We start from the raw sequence: 21,364 nt of genomic DNA on the forward strand, positions 1-21,364 counted from the left end.
CTGTTTTCATTTCAGATGAGATAGTTTAAGGCTCAAAGGTCTCAAGTATCTTGCTAAGGTCAGGTCAATGGTAGAAGTAAAATATGAAACCACATTTTTTCCTGCACCCCAAAACATTGGCTATTTCCATAATACCACAGTCTCTTCTTTAGCTTAAACTGAGAGAGAAGGCAGACTAAGGAGAAAATATAAACTTTTAATACCCAGAAGATAAAGATTTGAGTTCACATGGGCTTGGCTCAAGTGATAGGAGCCTGAAAATATTCAGAATTGATGACACCTTAAGCAATGTTTATTTCCTAAATTGGACTAACACTGGTATTGTATCTACTCCTTGTATGTAGAGCTATCTAGTTGTGCATACTTTTTAACATTTACAAATCACCAAGACTTTTATAGTGTCTGTTATATATAAGATATTCTACTAGTTAATGGGCCAGAGGTGTGACAAGGATTCAAAGAAACATTCCTTACTCTCAAGACATTTGGAAAGTAACTAGAAATATAGGACAGGTAAAAAGTAGACAATGTAAGACATAAGGGTGGAACAGACAAGGGGTATTGGAATACACATGCAAGGATGATAACTGTAGAGTGGTTGAGTAAAAGAAAATTTCAAGGAGATAGTGAGATTTAAGAAAGAATATAAAAATGAGAAAGGTTTACGTCAGTGATTCTCAGAGAAGACTCCTGGGATGTCCTGGAGATCCTTTCAAGAATTCTGCAAGGTCAAATCTATTTTTATAACAACACAAGTCTTTGTCTTTTTCACTGTGCTGACTTTTGTATTGATAATGCAAAAAAATACTGTGGTTAAAATTGCAGTGGCACCAAACCATATGGGTGGTGTATAGGTATTCTTTCCTGGTACACACTCACAGTTTAAGCAAATTACCAATTTCACTTAAGAATGTTCTTGATGAAAAAACAAAATAATTTTATTAACTCTCAACTCTTGAGTATGGATCTTTTTAATTGGTTATGTGATAAAGTAGGAAGAATACAAAAAGCATTTTTGCTGTGGAATGAAGAGCATCATGAGGAAAAGTGCTTGTTTGGAATGGAGTTGCAAGCTTAAAAAGCTGCTTTTTCTTCAAAGAACACATTTTTTTTTCTTGAAATAATGATAAACAGATAAACTATAGCTATTCAGGCTTGAATATTTGGCAGACATTTTCTTGAAAATAAAAGAAGTGTCACTTCAAGGAAAATAACTGACAGTATTTGTTGCCAAAAATAAAATTTGAGATTTCAAGTGAAAATTAGAATTTTGGCAAAACATCTTCACTACCATAAGCCTGACAAGCTTGCCAATAGTTGAAGAATTCCCGATGAGATAGGTGATGATATTAATGAATGCAATATATATATACATCACATGTACATATATATATTTATATGTAAATAAAATAATGAAATGGGCCAACATTTGGAAGATCTGCATAACTTGGATAATCAATTTTTTCAAATGACCAAAGCATCATGATATAAGACCATGAACGAGTAAAAGGTGCATTCAAAGTGTAAGATATACTAACGGGTTTAATGTCACAGACTAGGAAAAGTTTTATGAAATGATTTTAGATTTTACATCATAATTATATTTTAAAAAATGACTGCTTCGAGAATTTCGATATAGTATCAAAGAAGAATAGCTATGATTATCCCAGAAATATGAAAATACTTTCCTTTTCCAAACACATATTTGTGTGAAGTAGGATTTTCTTCATAAATTTCAACCAAAACAACATATAGCAACAGATTGAATGCAAAAGCAGATGTAAGAATCATAATGTTTTCTATTAAGTCAGACATCAGAGATATTTTCAAAAATGTAGAATGATGCCACCCTTCTAATTTTTTTGTTTTTGAAGATATAGTTATTTTTCATAAAAATATATTGGTTATGTTAACGCGTAATGAGGTTATGTCCTATTTTAGTTGAATTTATAAGTAAGTATTTAAATTGTTTTCCCAGCTTTAGTTTCTAATATGATAAATAGTAATAGATATAATTCACATAAACATGGACTCTTTGGGTTTCTCAATAATTTTTAAGAGTGTAAAGGAGTCCCGAAACCAAGCACTTTGAGAACCGTAGGTTTATATATATGTGTGTGCATTTTATGTTGTCTTCTTTTTTGAGGTCAGGTTTAATGAGATATAACTTATGTGTAGTAGGATGTACTCATTTTTGTATATAGTTACAAATACTGACAAATGTATGGAGTCATGTGTCCATCACCACATTCAACTTATAGCAGATTTTCATCAGCCCCAAAAGTTCCCTATGCCCCTGTGTATTCAGCCTATCCCCCGACTCCAGCCCCTGGCAAACACCAAACTTTTATCTATTGCTATCGTTTTATCTTTTCTAGAATGTCTTTGAGTCTGTTTTCTTTTAGTTAGCATAATGCATTTGAAATTCATTCCCATTCTTGTGGGTTTTGTGGGTATTCCTTTTTATTGCTGAATAGCAGTTCATTGTATGGATATATGACAATTTGATTACCCATTCACCACTTAGGAGCATTAGGAGTTTTCCAGGTTTAGGCAATTGTAAGTAAACATTAACATACAAGTTTTTGTGTGAATGTAAGTTTTTATTTCTTTTGGGTCAATACCTAGGAGTTTCACTTTATAAGATGGTTTAGATACTAAAGATGAAAATGGGAATGTTCTAGATAGAGGGAAAATATTTTTGCCTCCATTTGCTTCCTTTTGTGGATATTTTGTAACTGACATATCATTATCTCTACCTTACTCCTCACCTCTACAAGTATCTACCATCATTAAGAGCTCATTATACTACATTGTTCTTCCCTCAGGAGAACTTAGAGTTCAAGAAAAGGCCCATGACATTTTGTATTCCAGAAGATTTCTTTCCTGCCATCTTTATTTTCCAAGAGCAGTTATATAGAGGAGTAATAAACAACCGTAGAAGGAGGTCAGGATTGATTAGTCATGGGGTGCTTCTACATGGAATAAATTAAAGAAATTGTGGTCATTGGAATGTTTTGTTGTTACATTTACTTACGATGCTTTGAAACGTACTTACATTAAACACACACATGCACACACACACACACACACACGAAAGCGACAGAGTTTGAACTGTAGACAAGACGGTGAAGAAAATCTGAATTCTTAAGAAAAACATTCAGACTGGGATAGACCACCATTTCCTAAATGGTACTTTATGTAAAAGAGTTTTGTGGGTCAGCCAAGTTTAGGACATGCTTCATTCTTCCCTCTAGAGATTGATGAGGCAAATTGAGGAAGTTAAAGGTTCTGAGAAGTCCTGCAGTGAAGCAACCTGTTTAAATTTGTTTAATCTAGAATTTCCAGGACTTATTCCCTGAACTGTCGTCTCATGTGACTCCTATTTGCATCCCACATACTTGGGGTAAATGGTGAACTAGACTTATAGTAACTGAACAGTAATTTTCTTCAGGTTGCTTCTGAGAGCAAGAGCCAAGCAAGCATCATTATTTAGTGGGTTCCCGTAAGTGGATGAGGAGGCTGGCCCAGCTCTTGGGGCTTTTTTTCTCCTTTGTCATGTCTCACCAATGGAATAAAACAGAGCAGTGAGACATGACGATTCCCACCAAACAGGCTAATTCTCAGATTCTGACTCATTTCCCACACTCTTTTGAAAACTCTAGAGGCCAAAGGTAGCCGCGCTTACAAAGGAGAGGAAGGCCCCTTCTCCACATTTCATGTAACGCCTGGTTCAAGTGTGTTGCTGTTATAGGGAACACCTGCTGCCCGTCCTGCAGCCCAGCAGCTCAGCCAACTCACCCAGCTGGTCCTCTCTCCCAGCACGAGCCATTTCAGGGAAGTGTGATGAAGATTTGACTCAGCCCCAAAACTGCCTCCTACCCTCCTCCCAGCCCCCACTGGCTATTATTTGGATGGAGGTGATGATTGAATTAACAAAGCTGTTAAAAGTAGAATTGGAACACACAGAAAAGGACTCAGAGCCCTAAAAGGCAGCTTCGTTTGCTCTCCACTCAGGAGCAAAAATATGAGCTTCACTTAAGTGGTACCTGGTGATTATGGTATTAGGGGAACTCTGCTCCTCAATGCCTGTCACTCACTGCCAGTGAAGAGAGGTCTCAGCCAGGGGGCCAGCAGAGTGGCTGGGGAATGATGCACAGCCCTATAATTATGATGCTAATTCCCAAAAGGTCAGAACTCCTTAATCAAACATTAATCAAACCATTTTGTAAATGATGATGATTCTATCTAGAGTGGGGGGTAGAATAGTAAGGAGCAGAGACCTGAGGCTTCTTGAACCAGAATGGATTTTGAGGCTAAGTGTTGGTAAAAAGAAATGGCTTTACTCAGGAGAGAAAAATCAATAGTTTTTTGTTGATTTTCTAAATTCAAAGTAACATCATTTTTTATGACTGTCCCTTTACCTCGAATAACCATGTTAGAGGACCAGGTAAGGGACGATAGTCCCAATATGCAGTCTTTTCTTCCCCTTTGTCCTTTCTGAGCACATTCCTTTATAATAATGCTTACATTTGCAGAGCCCACTTCAGTTTATGAAACATTTCCATCTGCATTATCTTTTCTGCTCCTTTCAATAACCTCATAGGACAGGTTCAATCCGTTACAGAGATGAGAAAACTGAGAAGCACAGAGATTTAGTTGTTTTCCTTTAGTCAGTGTCTGAGGGATGACTCAAACCTAAATCTTTTGATCTTAAATGTAGTGTTCTTTGCACATACGATAGTTTCTATTTGAGTAGATCTTGGATTCTTGGGTTTTGGCAACATCTGGGTCTCTTATTCAATACTCAGGGTTCTGCCCCGACCCACCCCTACCCCAAATAAGAATTCAGGAGCTGATTTTTAATGGCTAGAGTTCTTCTCTGAAAATCTCCCAGTTACAAATAAATAAACTATACAAACAAACAAAAACTCTGCACCCCCTCCAATTTTGGAGTCTTTAGAAATACACTTAAAATGCACACACGTGCACACACACCACACAAACACACACAGGTTGCACACACACACACACACACAGGTTTTCTTTCATATTGAAAAGTATGCATATTTGGAGATCAGTCTCATAAAAAAGCATAACCTTATTCACCAGATCACTTATGTCTTATTACACGTATTTGTAAGGCCTTGAGCCAGAGCAAGATTATTGCTGATCAGCTGAGATCAAGCTGATGGTAAATTTCTAGAAGCTCTCATTTTGCTCTCACCTGGTCGTGGTCATCCTTCTGGGCTTAGTGGGTTTCTTTGTGGCCTTGCATTATGTGCACCAGGCTGCAAACTCCAGGCAGAACATGTTGGCAAACGACTTCCTCCTCCAAAACTCATTTTCTCTCCTTTCTGGGGTGTGAGCTCCCCAAAGTGTGATTAATTCATCTATTGATCGCCTCCTGCCATAGTGAGGGTGAGATATGGCTAGCAATTGGTGCCAGGCCGCCTATGTGACCTGACTGCTAAGGCGAGGTGAGAACAGACAAGTGCTAGCTGGGGCTTTCCAACCCCGCAGACGGAGGGGGCTGCAGTAGCTGTGCTTCCCACAAGCCTTGAGAAATGATCCTTCTCATCAAAATGCAGCTGATTTTTTTCCATAATTCATACATTATGAATTATAATGTATGTTCCCTGCTCTCTCAGTTGGCTTCACAAAGGCCTAATAAAGGTTCATGGGTAAAGGGAGAGAAGATGAAAAATAAAGTAACAAGACAGAAACCTCCTGGAAATAGAGCCAAACAAGAATGTGTAGCTGCGATTGAAGCATTCCAGACAGATATAATGGATGACCAAAAACATGCCAACCAAAGGGATTAGAAGAGTAAGAAGGCATTTATCTCCTATTCAGAGGCACTGTGGTGAGAGAAGGTAAGGTGAAGATAAGCTGAGGGGTTAGGCAAAGACTCTAGAGAGAGAATCTTCTCCTTGTAAACAAAGAGGGCAAAATGAAAAATACGGGCACGAAACTCATTCCTAAGTTTCGTACTGGCCAGTAAAATGAGGAAAAGAAAATTTGACCAAACTGAAATTAGAAAATCTTTTTTTTTTTCTTTCTTTCCTCTCCTACCCAAGAGAAAGTCAAGTATGCCTATCCTCAGCCACAGATGCCACATTTTTCTTTCATTCTGACCCCATATATTTAGGAGAATCCCTCAACCACAAAGTCACACCCCTTTCATTTCAGCATCTCTTGTCATAAGCAGGAAGTCACCCAGGATTATGTACCAACTTCTATTTCCTGTGGAATTTATTTTTAATGCACTCAAGCAGAAAACAAACAAGTTGAAAGTTCATCAGTGACTTAAAACTTAGTGGTCCTTCTGCATTAGGGAGAGTGGCAGTATAAATTTTAAGAGTCAGACCTCCATGTAGTAGGTCTTATGTCTCTGACTCATGTTAGCTTTTCTGCTTACAGAAAAAGAACATCTACAGACATCTGGGAGAGACAGACAGCCTTAACCAAGGGCGGGCAGGGGGAAAGAAAAAGAAAAAGCCACAGTGTAAAAACTGCCCAAATGAAATAAAGAACAGAAAGTAAGCCCAGTGCAACAATTTTAATAAAATGAGGTAATTCTGATTTACATAACATTTCCATGTAAGTTACAAATAAAGAATCTAGTATTTGTTAAGCACCTAAGTGTTAATTTCTTGCTAAAGGCTGGGTGTTGTATAGCGAACAGATCTTGCACTCAAAGAATTTTTAGCTTACATGGGAACAGACCATTAGAAAACAGGGCCAAAATTCTATAGTAAGGCTTTTGGCCAAAATTCTGTAGTAAGGTTTTTAGCTCATGATGAGATGGGAGTCCAGTCACCAAATCTAGTCTTGGCGACTCTTTCTTAAAGCTCCTGGAGGAAATGACACACGCATTAAAACCAGGAGGATGGAAACCATAATAATACAAAAGAGGCAGATGGAAGAGAGGTAAAAGAGTGCATTGGGAAGACATCAGATTATTCTAGGTGGAAGGATTATCATTACACAGGCCAGAAGGTGAGAGAGATCAGGGCACATTCAGGTAACCACAAGCTATTAACCATGACTGGAGCTTAGTACGTGAGGAAGAAAAAGACAATCCATAGACTGGAGAATCAAACAAGGGCCCTTTAGGAAGTGTTAAAGTATTCGGATTTAATTCTGAGGGTAATTGCAGAAGTACAGATGAATTAAATAGGGTGGTGATTTAATCAATGTTGACAGTGTAGAGAATGGGTTGAAAAGGGGCAATGCTGGAAGCAGGGACCAATTAGGAGAGTATTGTCCTAATCAGATCAAGTGGCCTGATTCAGGTGTTGACAATGATAATGGGGTCAAGGAAGAAAAAATATCAAGGTAAATCTCAGGAAGAAAGTCCATTGAGAATTTATCTAGAGAATATATATCATTATAAATGGGTTCCAGAAAGAGCCCAACATTTCTTACATGCCCAATAAATTATTAACAAATGTGTTAAGTGAACATTTGTTCTTTCTAGTGAATTCTGGGCATTGGACAATGCCAAGAGACAAGAAAACAATAGATATTCTAGGTTCATATTCTATTTAGAGAATACTCCCAAAATATCAAAGGAAAAGCATTGTAAAATTCAGGAGGAAAATGGAATCACAAGCCACATGTGAAGAACTGGCAGTGCCAGATGGACACAAAGTCACTTCAGTAGTATTGCTCTCCCAAACACCAGCCAAGGAAGGCAAAGTTACATGTGCTTGGAGATGAGCAAATCACTTACCACAAAACTAGTGTTTCAATATTTTGCTTGGCACCAAAGTAAAATTGGACTGGAGAAGAATGTGGTTTGGAAATAGGCTGAGATTTAGTAAATGAAACAGTCTGTGAGAACTACCAGTGTTTCTAAATACGGAGCATAGAAATATTATTTCTCGGTATCTTTATTAATAAATTAAAAAGAAAGATTCTCTTATTGATGCAAATCACAGATGCTTCTAAATTAGGCAACATTGTCAACACCCAGCAGATCACAGTGTCCCTAAAGAGGTTAGAAATGAGGGGCAGGAAATAATAAAACAAGGTTAAATTTGGCTGGATGGAAACTACATCTGGGGAAAGATAATTCAAAAAGCAGATATTCATTGGGCCAAAGAAATATGAACCACACTGGTGCCAAAAGAGACCCAGGTGCTATACTGGATGGCAGATGAGGTGGGAGTTTAAAATATGCTAGGGCAGCATGAAGCCCATTTGGTCCTGGTCTGTGCATCTGATAAAGAAAACTGATAAAGATCTGGTCTGCCTCAGCCTTTCATGTTTGCAGGCCAGTCACAAAACAAATTCAATCCATTCACTGCTTTCATTTTAGTTATTGAGATAAAACAAAAATCATCTACTAGAACTATAAGGCTTCTACCATTATCTCACATTCATGGCCTATGTGTTTCAGTTAAAGAAGTAAAGCTATGTTAACATCCCATTGACACAAAGGGATAGATCTTCCAGACAGAAAATCAACAAAGAAACAGTGACTTTAAATGATACACTAGACCAGATAGGTTTAATTGATATTTTAGAGCATTTCACCCCAAAGCAATATAATACACATTTTTCTCAAGTGCACATAGACTATTTTCCAAGATAGACATGTTAGGCCACAAAACAAGTCTCGGTGAATTTAAGAAGACTGAAATCATATCAAGCATCTTCTCCGACTACAATGGTTTGAAACTAGAAACAATTATAAGAAAAAAAAAAAAACTGAAAGATACACAAACACATGGAGGCTAAATAACATGCTACTAAACAATAAGAGAGATCAAGGAAGAAATCAAAAGATAGCTTGAGACAAATGAAAATGAAAACACATGACCCAAAATCTATGGGACATAGTAAAAGCAGTCAGAAGGGGGAAATTCATAGCAATACTGGCCTACCTCAAAAAATAAGAAAAATTTCAAATAAACAATCTAACCTTACACTTAAAGGAAGTAGAAAAAGAACAGCAAAGCTCACAGTGAGTAGAAGGGAGGAAATAATAAAAGTCAGAGCAGAAATAAATAAAATAGTCTAAAAAAACACACACTAAAAAAGATAAAAGAAACCAAGAGCTGGTGTTTTAAACAAAGCTTATAAACCTTTAACCAGATTCATCAAGAAAAAAGAGTGAGGACCAAAATAAAGAAAATCAAAAGTGAAAGAGAAAACTGACTTCACAGAAATACAAAGATTTATAAAAAAACACTATGAGCAATTATATTCCAACAAATTGGACAATCTGAAATAAATGGATAGATTCTTAGAAACATATGATCTTCAAGGACTGAGTCGAGAAGAAACAAAAAATCTGAAATGACCAAATACTACTAATAAAATAGAATTAGTAATCAAAAAACTCCCCCAAAACAAAAGTCTGGACCAAAAGGCTTCACATGTGAATTTTACCAAACATTCAAAAAAGAATTAACACCTATTCTTCTCAAACTATTCCAAAAATATCAAGAGAAGGAAAGGCTCCCAAACTCATTCTAAGATGCCACCATTATCATGATTCTAAAACCAAAGACAGTACAAAAAAAAATTTATAGGCAAATATTCTTGATGTACACTGATACAAAAATCTTCAACAAAATATTAGCATGCCAAACTCAACAACACATTAAAAAAAATCATATACCATGATGAGGTTGGATTTATTCTTGGGATGCAAGGTGGGTTCAATATGCACAAATTAATTCATATAATACACCACAGTAACAAATCGAAAGACAGAAATCATATGATCATATCAATAGATGCAGAAAAAGGCATTTGACACAAAATCCAGCATCCATTTATGATTAAAAAAAACCTCTTAGCAAAGTGGGAATAGAGGGAAACTCCACATAATAAAGGCCTTATATGATAAACCTACAGCTAACATCATACTCAACAGGGAAAAGCTAAAGTATTTTCCTTAAGATGAAGAACAAGATAAGGATGTCCACTCTCACTACTTTTATTCAACATAGTATTGGAAATCCTAGCCACAGTAATCAGACAAGAAAAAGAAATAAAAGGCATCTGAATTGGAAAGAAAGAAGTAAAACTGTCATTATTTGTAGATGACATGATACTACATAGAACCCAAAAGATTTCACCAAAAAAACTGTTAGAACTGATAAATGAATTCAGGAAAGTAGCAGGATATAAAATTAATATTCAGAAATCGGTTGCATTTCTATACACCAATAATGAATTATCAGAAAGAGAAATTAAGAAAACAATCCCATTTACAATCACATCAAAAAAATTCCTAGGAATAAATTTAACCAAGGAGGTAAGAAACCTGTAATTGCAAAATTATGTCATTGAAGAAAGAAATTCAAGAAGATACAAATAAATGGAAACATGTACTGTGCTAACGGACAGGAAGAATCAACATCGTTAAAATGGCCATACTACCTGAAGCAATGTATAGATTCAATGCAATCCCTATCGAAATACCAATGGCATTTTCAGAGAACTAGAACAAATAACCCTAAAGTTTATATGAAATCATAAAAGATCCTGAATAACCATGGCAATCTTGAGAAAGAAGAATGAAGTTGGAAGTATCATGTTATCTGATACCAAACTATACTAGAAGGCTATAGTAAACAAAACAGCATGGCACTGGCATAAAAACAGATACATAGATCAATGGAACAGAAGAAGGAGCCCAGAAATAAATCTATGCCTATATGATCATTTAATCTATGACAAAGGAGGCAAGAACATACAATGGGATAAAGACAGTCTCTTCAACAAATAGTTTTTGGAAAACTGGACAGATAGATACATGCAAAAAATAAAACTGGACCACCTTCTTACATTATACACAAGAATAAACTCAAAATGGATTAAAGATTTAAATGTAAGACCTGAAATATAAAACTCCTAGAAGAAAACATAGGCAGCAAACTTTCTTGACATTGCTCTTAGTAATATTTTTTTCTGATATATCTCCCTGGGCAAGGGAAACAAAAGAAAAAATGAAGGAGACTACACTGAACTAAAAAGTTTTTGCACAGCAAAGGAAATCATCAACAAATGGAAAGGCAACTTACTGAATAGGAGAAGATATTTGCTAATGATACATCTGACGAGCAGTTAATATCCAAAATTTATAAAGAACTTATACAACCCAACACAAAAAAACCACAAACAATTCAATTAAAAAATGGACAGAAGACCTGAAAAGGTATTTCTCCAAAGAAGAAATACAGATGGCCAATAGACCTATGAAAAGATGCTCAAGGTCACTAAATAACAGAGAAATGCAAATTAAAACCACAATGAGATATCACCCCACACCTGTCAGATGACTATCATCAATAAATCAAAAAACAACAAGTGTTGGTGAGGATGTAGAGAAAAGGGTACCCTCGTACACTATTGGTGGGATAGCAAATTGGAAAACAGTTTGGAGGTTCCTCATAAAATTTAAAATAGAACAAATGTATGACCCAGCAATTGCACTTTTAGGTATTTATCCAAAGAAAACCAAAACACTAATTCGAAAAGACATATGCACTCCAATGTTCACTGTAGTACTACTTACAATAGTGCTATAAGATATGGAAGTAGCCTAAGTGGCCATCAACAGACGATTGGATAAAGGAAGTTGATACATATATACAATGGCATATTACCCAGACATAAAAAAAAAAAAGAAATTTTACCATTTGCAATGACGTAAATGGACCTAGAGTGTATTTATGTTGAGTGAAATAAATCAGACAGAGAAAGACAAATACCATGTGATTTCACTTATATGCACTATCTAAGAAACAAAATGAACAAAGAAAATGAAAACAGACTCTTAGATACAGAGAACAAACTGATGGTTGCAAGATGGGAGGGCAGGTTGGGGGGTTAGGTATAAAAGTTGAAGAGATTAAGAAGTACAAATTGGTAGTTACAAAACATTCATAGGGATGTAAAGTACAGCATAGGGTAGTCAACAATATTGTAATAATTATGCATAGTGCCAGATAGGTACTAGACTAATCAGGGAAATCATTTCATAAATTATATAAATGTCTAACCACTATGCTTTTCACCTGAAACTAACATAAAATAATATTGAATGTCAACTCCAATTGAAAATAATAATAATAATAATAATAAATTAAGAAAAAAAAATAAAGCTATGGTGATTTGCACATAGAAGCTTCATTCACAGTAACTCAAGATACGTCACTAGTATTCCTTCATTATTCCACCATTATTGTCTTTTTGCAATAGTCTTTCAGGTAAGCGACTGGCCAATCATGTGGTCTATCTCTGTTTTATATATTAAGTAGCCAAAGCATGGTTGATAAGGGCATTCAAGGTCTCTCTGTCTGGTGATTTGTTTATTACAAGGACATGTTCTTTTTAAATAAATTAGGATTTTGAGAGGATTTAAATGAAAATGGAGAATTGTCGGCAATGCTACCACAGGTCTAAAGGGGCATTATTGGATAACTCAATGGGCATGTGAAGTATGTTGCTTAAGTTACCAAATTTTAAAATTAATTGCTACACAAATAAATATCAGATAGTCTTCATGATAAAATTCAGAACTTTGCTGGACATGCCTTAGTTTAAGCTTCATTATTAATCTACTTTGAATAGAACATGATTGTAATACTTTCAGTGATAAAGATTTCTTAAAGTCTATCAAGTCTAGCCACAAACCTTTAGAGAAAAGGAAGCAGGAAATGGAAGTAAACACTACAATTGCAAGGGAAGTTATTTCATTATTTCCTCAATTTGCTTTCATGACTTATCAATCACACTCAGAGAAGGTAAATGTTCCTATAGTAAAAACATGATTTCATCCAACTGTAATGGTTCAGTTTTAAACAAATTCATTGGCATCGTACATGTCTGGGCAGAGTCATAGGGCTGTTACTGATGTGTATGCTCAGAATCTCTCCTCAGAACTAAAATTGGATCTTGACCTTGACTAGAATCTGGGCACTGTGGTTTTAGAGCTTTGTTTGTAGTCAGAGTCACTTTGGTTATATTATATTATCTGAGTAACAACTCATTATTGCAATGCAAGAAAAGGACAGTTTGTGGCTTGAGTTTTAGTGAAGGCTAGTAAATTTTATAGTATATAATTTGGAACATGTCTGTGTTAAGCCCATAGGTGGAAATCTGCCCGGATGTTTATTATTATGTTTATCTACAAATGACCAGATGGCCTTGCCCAAATATAGGGTACCACTTAGTGCCATTTTAAGCTATTAGCTATAACTTAAGATAATCCTTTGCCCAAAGGGAACTAGTTTTGCTGTCCTTCAAAGTCATCAAATGTAATTAAATGCCATATTGAGGAGTAAGCACTAATGGATTAAGGGGACAGCACTGTCAACTACTCTTGGGTCAACCATGGCAGAGGGAATATAGGAATAGATCTGACAGATGGTCTATAACATACTGGCTAAGCTGCTATAACAAAGAATTCCCAAAATACAATGACTCAAAAAGATAATTCGTGTTCTTTTCAGACAAAAAAAAAACAGAGATAGGTGGGAGGTCTAAGATAGGCAGTTTTGCTTCTTAAGATCAACCAGAGACTCATATTCTGTTTATCTCATTGCTATGCTTTCATTATAATATTTTCCATACTTGTGTGGTTGAGGCTATCTCACCAATGCCTATACATTCTGTCAGCTATAAAGGGAAAAAAGAGCAAGTAATCATTAAGGAGTTGATAGTAAAATTACACACATCATTTCTGTTTACAATTTCACTGGCAAGAACTGAGTTACTATTTCATCACCACTAACTGCAAGGGAGGCTAGAAAATGCAGTCTTCAATTGGATGGCCATGCGTTTTGCTAAAACTCAGAGGGGTGGGAAGCTCTGCTTCTAAGAAGAAGAATGGGAGAATGGATACTGAAGCTGTAGTGTCTGCAACAGAAGGTTTTGTTCCAGATGGTGAAAAAGCCAGAAATAAGAATTGGGCAACTACCATTATAAGGAATAAGAAAAGATGGTGGCAGGTGAATGGCATGCAGGTAAGGCCAGAGATTATATACTATGTCCTAGAAACTGCAAGAGTCTTTGTATATATTAGATCATTTAATTATCACAGAAATAGTGTGTTAGTCTAGAGCCTCCAAGAAGAAGATACCAAGACAAAATTAAAACAGAAAAAATTTATTAGGGGAAATGTCTGTGAGAGATTGAAGGGAATTGGGGGAGACTCGGAGAGCATGTATGACACTGAGTGAAGAAGACAAGAAAGGAAAAAAGTTTGGGTCAAAGCATTTTAGATTGTTGTGCAGTTCTAAGGAAAGTATGGAAAATCTGTCAGCTATTTCCTATGCCACATTTGCCCATCAAACGAGACCCACATCTTCTATGTTTTGTATTAGACCTACATCGACCATGTCCTACACACTTAGTCATTGGCTGGGAGAAGCCCATGTGTAGTGTGGCTTCGATGTGAAGGTGGTGATCAACTTCAGAGAGCAATATCTGGGAGCTTAGGTCAATTTTGCCTCCTGCAGTTCGAGTTCTGAAAGGCACATTTTTATGTCTGCCATGGAGAGGTATTGCTTTTTTCTTTCTCTTGTATTTTTTTTTCAGCACAAAAAGGTTAAGACATACGTCGGAATTTAATAGTTGGTAAATGGCAGAGATTTAATTGAATATACAACCTATTTTTAAACTAGTCAATAGACACACTGCCTCCTAAGCTTGTTAGGAGCATACAGTGCATCGTTTTCAGAGGTCATATCAAAATGACCAAAGGTACAAAGGTGTACGTGATGTCCCCACACCATGAGCTTAAAAGTGAGGAAACCACCTCAGACTGAATATTGATGGAGAAACTAGGGCCAGGGCCCCTGAACCTGGAAGTGAGGCTGGGAGGGTTTCACAGAGCAGCTAGTCAATTTACACAGGATCCCTGTAGCTCCTGCTTGAAGTAGCTTTTGGAGACAAAAACACAGTCATAAGGTCAAATCCTAAGCTTTTGGCTCAACTTCTTATCCTTTCTAGGCTCCCCTTGTTCGCTGAACCCCTCCTAAAATGAGTTTCTTGACCTTCAAACACTGTCCGAAGGTAGATGAGTTCTTTAACACAAATGAGGCAGGATGGGCATAAAGCCAACCTATGCCTCTGTGTCAACTGGATAAAAGCACCCCCTAGGGGCAGATGCAGAAGCTCTAAGGTGAATGACTTAGACAAGCGGAGGGCAGGCTAGGTTTCAACTTCTATTCATTCATCAAGGTATGTCAGCCGCAACTATACATAGTGACCCTGATTAGGCCTCTGTGATCTGTCAGGCTTAGAATTCAACAGAAACCCCCAAAATATTAACATGAAACTAATCCTGGCAAATTTCAGAGCCAGAATAACTGTAGTAAGCTGTCCCACGTACCTGAGCAGCCTGCCCTCCTTGGAGTTTCCCACTCTGCAAGCCCTGTTTAGCTCTTTCCTTCTTGTCTTTCAACCATACGGGGTCCTCTCATCTCTCTCAGGTTTCCAATCCTGTCTCTACTTCCTGGTTGGCTAATAACTGACCTCTTTTGCTGGTCCATAAGCAATGTTTGCAAGATCTTCATTTAACAGATTTTAATTGAGCAACAACTAGGTGTTTGGAATACAAAGATAAACAAAATTCAGACCCTATTTTCAAGAGCTTGGTCTAGTGAGAGATCTGCTGTAACAGAGTTTTGTTTTCATAGTTTGTGTAGAGAAGGGATATGTCCTTATACCCAAGGGAGTCATGGGAGGTCCTAATGAAAGACGGATATAAGTGAATGAGGTGAGGAAATGAGGAGAAACGTCATTCCAGGGAGAGAGAATAGCATGTGCAAAGGTCCAAAGGTACACAAAGCTATGTGCATATGAGAGTTAGAATGATAAAAGCTCAAGCTATCTAGATTAGCAAAAATGGGAGGTAAGGCTGGAAAGAGAGCTAGAGGGACAAGGTCCTAAATGATTTGATAAAGAAATTGGACATTATTTTAGAACTTCTGGGAAGCCAGCCTTTGAAGGTTTTTAAGCAAGGAAATAAAATGTCAGAATTGTGTTTTAGAAAAGGATAGCTCCTACCTCATTTTTGGGCTGGATCCTTTGCTATGTAGACCACCTGGTTGTGCTTACCATATCTAGGGAGATGATGAGATTAACATGCTGGAATGAGTAGTAGGGGCCTCAGAAGTAAGGGCCAGTCTTGACCCAGAAGAAAGATCACCCATCCCTGAATGTCTCATCTTCAGATGGTCTGTAGGTTGTTTAGCCTAAGCACAGGTAACAATGAAGCTATTGCTAAAAGCCATCTTCTACTCTCACTGGTTTTGAATTAGTTTAGTTGATTCTTTCATTTACAAAAGAACTTTGTCCAGCATTACATGATGTTAGACTAAGAACACTTTAATTTGCATAGATTTTTATAATTTGCAAAGTGCTTTAACATATATCAATAGCTCATATAATACAGTGATATTGTGAGTTCAGTAGTTGTTAATACCATCCTCTCCTGTTTGACAGATAAAGAGAAAAATAGGTTAAATGATATGAACAAGGTCACAAACTAGTAAAAGGACTAGTTTCAAGCAGAAACTTGAAAACAGGTCTTTTGACTCAAAATGCAATGCTTTTGCCATTTGTATGAGTCAGGATTTTGCAGAGAAACAGAAACAATAAGATATACACAGATATACATAAGAGGAGAATTATTATTGGAATTAGCTCACACTGTTACGGAGGCCAAGAAGACTCTCAATCTGCCACTTGCAAGCAGGAGAATCAGGACAGCTGAGGGGTATCACTCAATCCAAGGCAGAAATCCTGAGAATTGGGAGGCTCTTGCCTGAGAACTAAGAGCTCTGGTGTCTGAGGGCGGGCAAAGATGTACATCCCAGCTCAAGATGAGATAATCTGTCTTTCCTCTGCCCTCAACGGATTGGATGATGCCCACCCCCACTGGTGAGGGTGCATATTTTTACTCTATTAGATCACATGTTAATCTATTAGATCAAATATTAATCTATTAAATCAAATGTTAATCTCTTCCAGAAACACTCTCACAGACACACCCAAAATTAATGTTTTACAAGCTGTCCGGGCATCCGTTAGCCCAGTCAAGTTGAAACATAAAATTAACCATCACACCAGTAGAGAATGCTATCTCTAAAACTAATCATATATTTATATTCTAATTCACTCCACCCTGGGCTGCTTGAGACTTTCTTTAAAAGTACAATAAAACAAACAAACAAACAAAACTAAATGCAGACAAGAGAATATATAGCTAGACTAGGAAAACAATACAAAAGAAACGTTAAAATACGAAATAGCCATAGATCCCTACAGAGTAACTGAAGTCAGTCTGCAAATTGAGCTCTGCACTTGCTGCAGCTAAAGCAAAAGAGGAAGGTGTGATTCATACTGTCTGTAAAGAAACGACATGCTGTATCTCAAGGGAAGAGAATCTTTTGTTGCACTCAGATATGAGAGAATTTTCTCTTTTCCTTTTTGTTAAGGATATGGAGTGATGTGGTTTGTAACTTCCTCAAAAACATTCCCAACAAGAGGGTAGAAACAGGGATGTATGGCTATTTCTTATAGAAGCTCCCAAACAAAACAGCAAATACTAACTCTGCTTTTCATAATCTTGCTCATTTGTGACATTTTCCAGCAATAGGTATGCCGATGTATTATTTTCGAAGATGAATATGTAAGAAAACAATCTCATAAGATTGTTTTGGGAAAAGAGCACTTCCTGACTACAACAGCATGTGGGAGGCCACTGAATTTTCTCCCCTTGGGAAAATATGTGAAAACTTGTTTGGAGGTTTCAAAGCTGGCCTTGACTAGCTCCCTCCTTGGGGTGTGTGCCTAAGAAAAAACTCAATACCTAAGAAATCTGTGGTCTACCATTAACCACTTTACCGCAAGGAATGAAGATAACACATTTTATTAGTTCTCTCAAAAGGGGTCCAGACAACTTTTCTAAACAATCAGTTGGTTACAACTGCAACAATTAGTACATTAACCTTTACCTGCAAGAAGTCAGTTCATTGTGACTCGCCCTGTCATGGGAACCTACACTCCTCTGAAGGGCTATCAGAGATTTGGATAGGAAAAAACAGAAAGGCCTACAGTTTTGTTGTTATTGTTGTTTTTCCTCTATCAGAACTAAGACTCCCTTTACAAGGCTATAGGCTCAGCTCTGCCCCCATCCTGTTTGGCTTAGAGGACTCTGATCTCCTGCCATACTTCCTTTACTCCCAGTTTCCATATCCACAGACAATGTCCTCGAAGAGAATTCTGAGAGTCCTCCTCCTGGATGGCTATGAAATAGAGCTTGATGATTTAATCATGCATTTGCCAGACCGCTTAGGAGACAGCTAGACAGGGTGAGGTCACAATCTGTGGTTATAGAACCTAGCCAAGTAAATGGGTTGAAATCATAACCTTGGCCTCCTGGGAATGAACTCTAAAGCAACTACATTAACTGGCTACATGTATGACAAGGCTGTTTTCTATGATGATGATGATGATACAAAGAAATACATATATCATTTACAGAGTGCTTACCATGTGCCAGGCTCTTGTTCAGTGCCTTTATGGTGATTCTCTCCTAGGAGTCTCTCAATTCCCAGTGAGGTAAGGATACTTATCATCATTTTCATTTCACATGTGAGGAAATAGAAGCTTGAGAGTTTAAGTAACTTTCCTAAGGTCACATAGCTAATAAATAGTGAAAATAGGTTTCAAACCCAGATAATTGGATTCCATAATTCACAACAGATACAGAGAAGCTGTGCCATTCAAATAAACTAGCTAGCTAGCAAGAGCTTCCTGATTTTCAATTTAAGACTCTATTCATTAGCCTTAGAGCTGTTCAACCTAGATGTATGACATCATTGTTTTTAATGTCTCAGAACTCCATCTTTGGTGCTGGATAATGACAGGCCCAGGAGGAAGTGGTTGACAATAAACAGGTTCACACCAACCACATTCTCAGGAGGTATTTTATGAAAACGTGAGTTTCTAAAGAGTAAATATTTGATCATCATTGCATTGCTTAAATACTACTAGTAGGATTATAAATTGGTGCAACTTTTCTGGAAGGTGGCTTGGTAATAATGTATCAAAAGCCTTAGCTGGGAGTAAATATTTGACCTGGGCATTTGCTTTGGCAAATTTATCCTAAGGAAATAATTTTGGAGAAAAATATGCAATGATAGGACAAACTGAGAATTTTAGTTACACTATTGTTTGTAAAAATGAGAAGTTGAAAATAATCTAACAGTCTGTCAATATGGAATTGATTAAATAAATTTTGCTAAATTCTTACTAAAGAATTCTACTCAGCCATTTCAAATGTTTGTGATATACTGGTAAATTAAAGATGCTTGTAATATATTGATATGTTGAAAAAGCAATCATTAAATAATCTGAATAGTATAGTGTATTAATTTTCCAGGTCTTCTATAACCAAGTTCCTCACACTGGGTGACCTACGACAACTTTATTCTTTCACAGTTTTGGAGGCCAGAAGTCTGAAAACAAGATCTCAGTGAGGTGGGTTCCTTCTGGAAGATCTGAGGGACAATCTGTTCTATGCCTCTCTCCTAGCTTCTGCTGGTTGCCAGCAATCCTTGCTGTACCTCAGCTTGTAGATACATCACTCCAATCTCTACCTCTATCCTTACATGGCCTTTCCCCCTGTGTCTATGTGTCTTCGTTTCATCATTAGATCTAGGGTCTAGCCTATTCCAGGATGATCTCATCTTGAGACCCTTTAATTACATCTGCAAAGACTCTGATTCCACATAAAGACACATTCCAAAGTTTTGAGTGGACATAGCTTGGAAGCCATAGTTCAATCTATTACATATGGCTCTATTTTTATTTTTTTAAAAAGACTACACACACACACACACACACACACACACACACCCCTGTCTAAACAGACAGCACCTGTGTGTGAAATAGAAAAAAGCAGCCTTCTTTGGCAGATGATTCCACTTGGCAGATGCAGCCCCTGTAGCTACGTGTTTTGCCAAGTACAGAGTACTTTATGCAAATTAGAAAAAAGGCATCTTTACCTCTGACCTGAAATAGTCTCTTACCCAGGCATCCCTTGTGTACCCCTGTCAGGGGACAACTGGTATAATGGCATGTTTTGGCCCTGAAAATGAGGCTATATTGAACCTACAGTTTTTAGTCTTTTATTATGTAATACTTGATACATATAAAAATAATACATGTAATGACAATGTAAGTTATGGGTTAAAAAATTTTTTAAATGAGCCTATCAACCAATTTAAGAGCAGAATTATTTCCAATCCCACTGTCTTTCCCTCTATGGTCTTCACTATCCTAAACCTAGCCTTTTTCCCGTAGAAGAGAACTGCTATTTTAAATTTTGTGTTTATTATTATCTTGAGATATTATATATCTCCATATCTTTCTTTCTTTCTATCTATTTATCTATCTATCTATCTATCTATCTATCTATCTATCTATCTATCTATCTAATCTATCTCACATCAGGTTGAATGTAACCAGTCTTCTGTGACTTGCTTTTTTAACTTGTACTATTTTGTAGCCTAACATCACGTAATTTAACAAATATTTTTTAACAAATGTATTTTTTTAATTTAACAAATAAATTTTATTCTACAATATTGTACAAACTACCAAGTATTCCATTATATGTTTGGGCCATAATTTAATGAATTATGTTATTATGTTAAATCAGTTAAACAGTAATTATGCTAAATTAACATAATTTAACTAATTCAAAAAGCAGATTTTTTTGTTAGTTCCAATGTTGCTACAAAATTCTTCATAAAGGTCTTTGACTTCTATCTAAATGAAATATTGGACAACATCCCGATTTTTTTCTTAGAATAAATCTCTAGACATAGATTTGGTGTATCAATGGTATGCTGATTGTAAGGCTTTCACTGTGTATTAATACAGGCGATATTATCAAGATGATGAAGAAACTGCTTTAGAAAGTAGTGATACCTAAACTGAGGAAGTTCAGGATTGACAGAAACATAAACACTTTCCAGATCTGCTGACCTCAGAGAATCCCACTGTGCAGCAAACCCCATAGGGCTGTGCTGTCTGCTCTGACTTCAGTAGCTCAAGGTTAATGATGATAATCTGAATAATGATGTCAGTGTGGCGTTGGTCATTTGGGGAAGAATTCTCAAGCAAGGATTGATGAGCATGAAGAATTACGAAACCAATCCAGAGAAACTTCACATTAGACCCAAGTGAATCACAGAAGATGGCAAAACATCTCTCCGTGTTGTAAAGATGAAGGGCAGCCCACAAACAAGAATTTATAAGGATATTTGAATATACATATCAAATGTAGAAAGGAGAAGTCTGAATAAACTACCATCACAGT

The 21,364-nt window shown here is 36.7% G+C and overlaps 1 long non-coding RNA gene across 2 annotated transcripts in view; it reads right to left on the bottom strand.

Annotated features, from left to right (window-relative positions):
* LOC120587562 (uncharacterized) overlaps positions 1 to 16,823 on the bottom strand; it is a 64,265-nt gene extending 47,442 nt beyond the window's left edge. For both annotated transcript variants that reach the window (XR_005649009.1, XR_005649008.1), the window contains exon 1: positions 16,685 to 16,823. This is a non-coding gene — a long non-coding RNA (uncharacterized LOC120587562). The remainder of the gene's footprint in view (positions 1 to 16,684) is intronic.
* Positions 16,824 to 21,364: the final 4,541 nt, after the last annotated feature.

Source organism: Pteropus medius, unplaced genomic scaffold (genome assembly GCF_902729225.1).
Source record: "Pteropus medius unplaced genomic scaffold, Ma_sr-lr_union100, whole genome shotgun sequence".
NCBI classification, from domain to species: Eukaryota; Metazoa; Chordata; class Mammalia; order Chiroptera; family Pteropodidae; genus Pteropus; species Pteropus medius.